This window comes from Balaenoptera ricei, chromosome 7, assembly GCF_028023285.1.
Source record: "Balaenoptera ricei isolate mBalRic1 chromosome 7, mBalRic1.hap2, whole genome shotgun sequence".
Classification (NCBI taxonomy): Eukaryota; Metazoa; Chordata; class Mammalia; order Artiodactyla; family Balaenopteridae; genus Balaenoptera; species Balaenoptera ricei.
Genome location: NC_082645.1, coordinates 14454010 through 14460025, shown reverse-complemented (window position 1 = coordinate 14460025; position 6016 = coordinate 14454010). Strand labels below are relative to the sequence as shown.

The following is a 6016-nucleotide window of genomic DNA, read 5'->3' as shown; positions in this document are numbered from 1 at the left end:
TGGAGAGGATCCCGGGGCGGGGGGAGGAGCGCCGGGGAGGGGATCCGGGGAGAGGAAACTGGGGAAGGAGCGCCGGGGAGGGGATCCGGGGAGAGGATCCTGGGGAGGGAGCGCGGGGGAGGGGATCCGGGGAGAGGAAACCGGGGAGGGAGCTCCGGGGAGGGGATCCGGGGAGAGGATCCCGGGGAGGGAGCGCCGGGGAGGGGATCCGGGGAGAGGAAACCGGGGAGGGAGCTCCGGGGAGGGGATCCGGGGAGAGGATCCCGGGGAGGGAGCGCCGGGGAGGGGATCCGGGGAGAGGATCCTGGGGAGGGAGCGCCGGGGAGGGGATCCGGGGAGAGGATCCCAGGGAGAGGATCCCGGGAAGGACGCCAGCGAGGGAACCCCTGGAGAGGATCCCGGGGCGGGGGGAGGAGCGCCGGGGAGGGGATCCGGGGAGAGGAAACCGGGGAGGGAGCGCCGGGGAGGGGATCCGGGGAGAGGAAACCGGGGAGGGAGCGCCGGGGAGGGGATCCGGGGAGAGGAAACCGGGGAGGGAGCGCCGGGGAGGGGATCCGGGGAGCGGAAACCGGGGAGGGAGCGCCGGGGAGGGGATCCGGGGAGCGGAAACCGGGGAGGGAGCGCCGGGGAGGGGATCCGGGGAGAGGATCCCGGGGAGGGAGCGCCGGGGAGGGGATCCGGGGAGAGGATCCCGGGGAGGGAGCGCCGGGGAGGGGATCCGGGGAGAGGATCCCGGGGAGGGAGCGCCGGGGAGGGGATCCGGGGAGAGGATCCTGGGGAGGGAGCGCCGGGGAGGGGATCCGGGGAGCGGAAACCGGGGAGGGAGCGCCGGGGAGGGGATCCGGGGAGCGGAAACCGGGGAGGGAGCGCCGGGGAGGGGATCCGGGGAGAGGATCCCGGGGAGGGAGCGCCGGGGAGGGGATCCGGGGAGAGGATCCCGGGGAGGGAGCGCCGGGGAGGGGATCCGGGGAGAGGATCCCGGGGAGGGAGCGCCGGGGAGGGGATCCGGGGAGAGGATCCCGGGGAGGGGGCGCCGGGGAGGGGATCCGGGGAGAGGAAACCGGGGAGGGAGCGCCGGGGAGGGGATCCAGGGAGAGGATCCCGGGGAGGGAGCTCCGGGGAGGGGATCCGGGGAGAGGAAACCGGGGAGGGAGCGCCGGGGAGGGGATCCGGGGAGAGGAAACCGGGGAGGGAGCGCCGGGGAGGGGATCCGGGGAGAGGAAACTGGGGAAGGAGCGCCGGGGAGGGGATCCGGGGAGAGGATCCTGGGGAGGGAGCGCGGGGGAGGGGATCCGGGGAGAGGAAACCGGGGAGGGAGCTCCGGGGAGGGGATCCGGGGAGAGGATCCCGGGGAGGGAGCGCCGGGGAGGGGATCCGGGGAGAGGAAACCGGGGAGGGAGCTCCGGGGAGGGGATCCGGGGAGAGGATCCCGGGGAGGGAGCGCCGGGGAGGGGATCCGGGGAGAGGATCCTGGGGAGGGAGCGCCGGGGAGGGGATCCGGGGAGAGGATCCCAGGGAGAGGATCCCGGGAAGGACGCCAGCGAGGGAACCCCTGGAGAGGATCCCGGGGCGGGGGGAGGAGCGCCGGGGAGGGGATCCGGGGAGAGGAAACCGGGGAGGGAGCGCCGGGGAGGGGATCCGGGGAGAGGAAACCGGGGAGGGAGCGCCGGGGAGGGGATCCGGGGAGAGGAAACCGGGGAGGGAGCGCCGGGGAGGGGATCCGGGGAGCGGAAACCGGGGAGGGAGCGCCGGGGAGGGGATCCGGGGAGCGGAAACCGGGGAGGGAGCGCCGGGGAGGGGATCCGGGGAGAGGATCCCGGGGAGGGAGCGCCGGGGAGGGGATCCGGGGAGAGGATCCCGGGGAGGGAGCGCCGGGGAGGGGATCCGGGGAGAGGATCCCGGGGAGGGAGCGCCGGGGAGGGGATCCGGGGAGAGGATCCTGGGGAGGGAGCGCCGGGGAGGGGATCCGGGGAGCGGAAACCGGGGAGGGAGCGCCGGGGAGGGGATCCGGGGAGCGGAAACCGGGGAGGGAGCGCCGGGGAGGGGATCCGGGGAGAGGATCCCGGGGAGGGAGCGCCGGGGAGGGGATCCGGGGAGAGGATCCCGGGGAGGGAGCGCCGGGGAGGGGATCCGGGGAGAGGATCCCGGGGAGGGAGCGCCGGGGAGGGGATCCGGGGAGAGGATCCCGGGGAGGGGGCGCCGGGGAGGGGATCCGGGGAGAGGATCCTGGGGAGGGAGCGCTGGGGAGGGGATCCGGAGAGAGGAAACCGGGGAGGGAGCTCCGGGGAGGGGATCCGGGGAGAGGAAACCGGGGAGGGAGCTCCGGGGAGGGGATCCGGGGAGAGGAAACCGGGGAGGGAGAGCCGAAGAGGGGATCCAGGGAGAGGATCCCGGGAAGGACGCCAGCGAGGGAACCCCTGGAGAGGATCCCGGGGCGGGGGGAGGAGCGCCGGGGAGGGGATCCGGGGAGAGGAAACTGGGGAAGGAGCGCCGGGGAGGGGATCCGGGGAGAGGATCCTGGGGAGGGAGCGCCGGGGAGGGGATCCGGGGAGAGGAAACCGGGGAGGGAGCTCCGGGGAGGGGATCCGGGGAGAGGATCCCGGGGAGGGAGCGCCGGGGAGGGGATCCGGGGAGAGGAAACCGGGGAGGGAGCTCCGGGGAGGGGATCCGGGGAGAGGAAACCGGGGAGGGAGCGCCGGGGAGGGGATCCGGGGAGAGGATCCCAGGGAGAGGATCCCGGGAAGGACGCCAGCGAGGGAACCCCTGGAGAGGATCCCGGGGCGGGGGGAGGAGCGCCGGGGAGGGGATCCGGGGAGAGGAAACCGAGGAGGGAGCGCCGGGGAGGGGATCCGGGGAGAGGAAACCGGGGAGGGAGCGCCGGGGAGGGGATCCGGGGAGAGGAAACCGGGGAGGGAGCGCCGGGGAGGGGATCCGGGGAGAGGATCCTGGGGAGGGAGCGCCGGGGAGGGGACCGGGGAGAGGATCCTGGGGAGGGAGCGCTGGGGAGGGGATCCGGGGAGAGGAAACCGGGGAGGGAGCGCAGGGGAGGGGATCCGGGGAGAGGATCCCGGGGAGGGAGCGCCGGGGAGGGGATCCGGGGAGAGGATCCCGGGGAGGGGGCGCCGGGGAGGGGATCCGGGGAGAGGATCCTGGGGAGGGAGCGCCGGGGAGGGGATCCGGGGAGCGGAAACCGGGGAGGGAGCGCCGGGGAGGGGATCCGGGGAGAGGATCCCGGGGAGGGAGCGCCGGGGAGGGGATCCGGGGAGAGGATCCCGGGGAGGGAGCGCCGGGGAGGGGATCCGGGGAGAGGATCCTGGGGAGGGAGCGCCGGGGAGGGGATCCGGGGAGAGGAAACCGGGGAGGGAGCGCCGGGGAGGGGATCCGGGGAGAGGATCCCGGGGAGGGAGCGCCGGGGAGGGGATCCGGGGAGAGGATCCCGGGGAGGGGGCGCCGGGGAGGGGATCCGGGGAGAGGATCCCGGGGAGGGAGCGCCGGGGAGGGGACCCGGGGAGAGGATCCTGGGGAGGGAGCGCCGGGGAGGGGATCTGGGGAGAGGATCCTGGGGAGGGAGCGCCGGGGAGGGGATCCGGGGAGAGGATCCCGGGGAGGGAGCGCCGGGGAGGGGATCCGGGGAGAGGATCCTGGGGAGGGAGCTCCGGGGAGGGAATCCGGGGAGAGGAAACTGGTGAGGGAGCGCCGGGGAGGGAATCCGGGGAGAGGAAACCGGGGAGGGAGCTCCGGGGAGGGGATCCGGGGAGAGGATCCCGGGGAGGGAGCGCCGGGGAGGGGATCCGGGGAGAGGATCCCGGGGAGGGAGCTCCGGGGAGGGGATCCGGGGAGAGGAAACTGGGGAGGGAGCGCCGGGGAGGGGATCCGGGGAGAGGAAACCGGGGAGGGAGCGCCGGGGAGGGGATCCGGGGAGAGGATCCTGGGGAGGGAGCTCCGGGGAGGGGATCCGGGGAGAGGAAACCGGGGAGGGAGCGCAGGGGAGGGGATCCGGGGAGAGGATCCTGGGGAGGGAGCTCCGGGGAGGGGATCCGGGGAGAGGAAACTGGGGAGGGAGGGCCGGAGAGGGGATCCGGGGAGAGGATCCTGGGCAGGGAGCTCCGGGGAGGGGATCCGGGGAGAGGAAACTGGGGAGGGAGCGCCGGGGAGGGGATCCGGGGAGAGGATCCTGGGGAGGGAGCTCCAGGGAGGGGATCCGGGGAGAGGAAACCGGGGAGGGAGCGCAGGGGAGGGGATCCGGGGAGAGGAAACCGGGGAGGGAGCGCCGGGGAGGGGATCCGGGGAGAGGATCCTGGGGAGGGAGCTCCGGGGAGGGGATCCGGGGAGAGGAAACTGGGGAGGGAGCGCCGGGGAGGGAATCCGGGGAGAGGAAACCGGGGAGGGAGCGCCGGAGAGGGGATCCGGGGAGAGGATCCCGGGGAGGGAGCTCCGGGGAGGGGATCCGGGGAGAGGAAACTGGGGAGGGAGCGCCGGGGAGGGGATCCGGGGAGAGGAAACCGGGGAGGGAGCGCCGGGGAGGGGATCCGGGGAGAGGATCCCGGGGAGGGAGCTCCGAGGAGGGGATCCGGGGAGAGGAAACCGGGGAGGGAGCGCCGGGGAGGGGATCCGGGGAGAGGAAACCGGGGAGGGAGCGCAGGGGAGGGGATCCGGGGAGAGGATCCTGGGGAGGGAGCTCCGGGGAGGGGATCCGGGGAGAGGATCCCGGGGAGGGAGCGCCGGGGAGGGGATCCGGGGAGAGGAAACCGGGGAGGGAGCGCCGGGGAGGGGATCCGGGGAGAGGATCCCGGGGAGGGAGCTCCGGGGAGGGGATCCGGGGAGAGGATCCCGGGGAGGGAGCTCCGGGGAGGGGATCCGGGGAGAGGAAACCGGGGAGGGAGCGCCGGGGAGGGGATCCGGGGAGAGGAAACCGGGGAGGGAGCGCAGGGGAGGGGATCCGGGGAGAGGATCCTGGGGAGGGAGCTCCGGGGAGGGGATCCGGGGAGAGGAAACCGGGGAGGGAGCGCCGGGGAGGGGATCCGGGGAGAGGATCCTGGGGAGGGAGCTCCGGGGAGGGGATCCGGGGAGAGGATCCCGGGGAGGGAGCGCCGGGGAGGGGATCCGGGGAGAGGAAACCGGGGAGGGAGCGCCGGGGAGGGGATCCGGGGAGAGGATCCCGGGGAGGGAGCGCCGGGGAGGGGATCCGGGGAGAGGATCCTGGGGAGGGAGCTCCGGGGAGGGGATCCGGGGAGAGGATCCCGGGGAGGGAGCGCCGGGGAGGGGATCCGGGGAGAGGAAACCGGGGAGGGAGCGCCGGGGAGGGGATCCGGGGAGAGGATCCCGGGGAGGGAGCGCCGGGGAGGGGATCCGGGGAGAGGAAACCGGGGAGGGAGCGCCGGGGAGGGGATCCGGGGAGAGGATCCCGGGGAGGGAGCGCCGGGGAGGGGATCCGGGGAGAGGATCCTGGGGAGGGAGCTCCGGGGAGGGGATCCGGGGAGAGGATCCCGGGGAGGGAGCGCCGGGGAGGGGATCCGGGGAGAGGAAACCGGGGAGGGAGCGCCGGGGAGGGGATCCGGGGAGAGGATCCCGGGGAGGGAGCTCCGGGGAGGGGATCCGGGGAGAGGATCCCGGGGAGGGAGCTCCGGGGAGGGGATCCGGGGAGAGGAAACCGGGGAGGGAGCGCCGGGGAGGGGATCCGGGGAGAGGAAACCGGGGAGGGAGCGCAGGGGAGGGGATCCGGGGAGAGGATCCTGGGGAGGGAGCTCCGGGGAGGGGATCCGGGGAGAGGAAACCGGGGAGGGAGCGCCGGGGAGGGGATCCGGGGAGAGGATCCTGGGGAGGGAGCTCCGGGGAGGGGATCCGGGGAGAGGATCCTGGGGAGGGAGCGCCGGGGAGGGGATCCGGGGAGAGGAAACCGGGGAGGGAGCGCCGGGGAGGGGATCCGGGGAGAGGATCCTGGGGAGGGAGCTCCGGGGAGGGGATCCGGGGAGAGGAAACCGGGGAGGGAGCGCAGGGGAGGGGATCCGGGGAGAGG

General features: G+C 75.4%; 1 protein-coding gene across 1 annotated transcript in view; it reads left to right on the top strand.

Moving 5' to 3' along the window:
• The window catches only part of LOC132368895 (cytochrome P450 27C1), a 29034-nt gene that overhangs the window by 645 nt on the left and 22373 nt on the right, over window positions 1-6016 (top strand). The window lies entirely within an intron of this gene.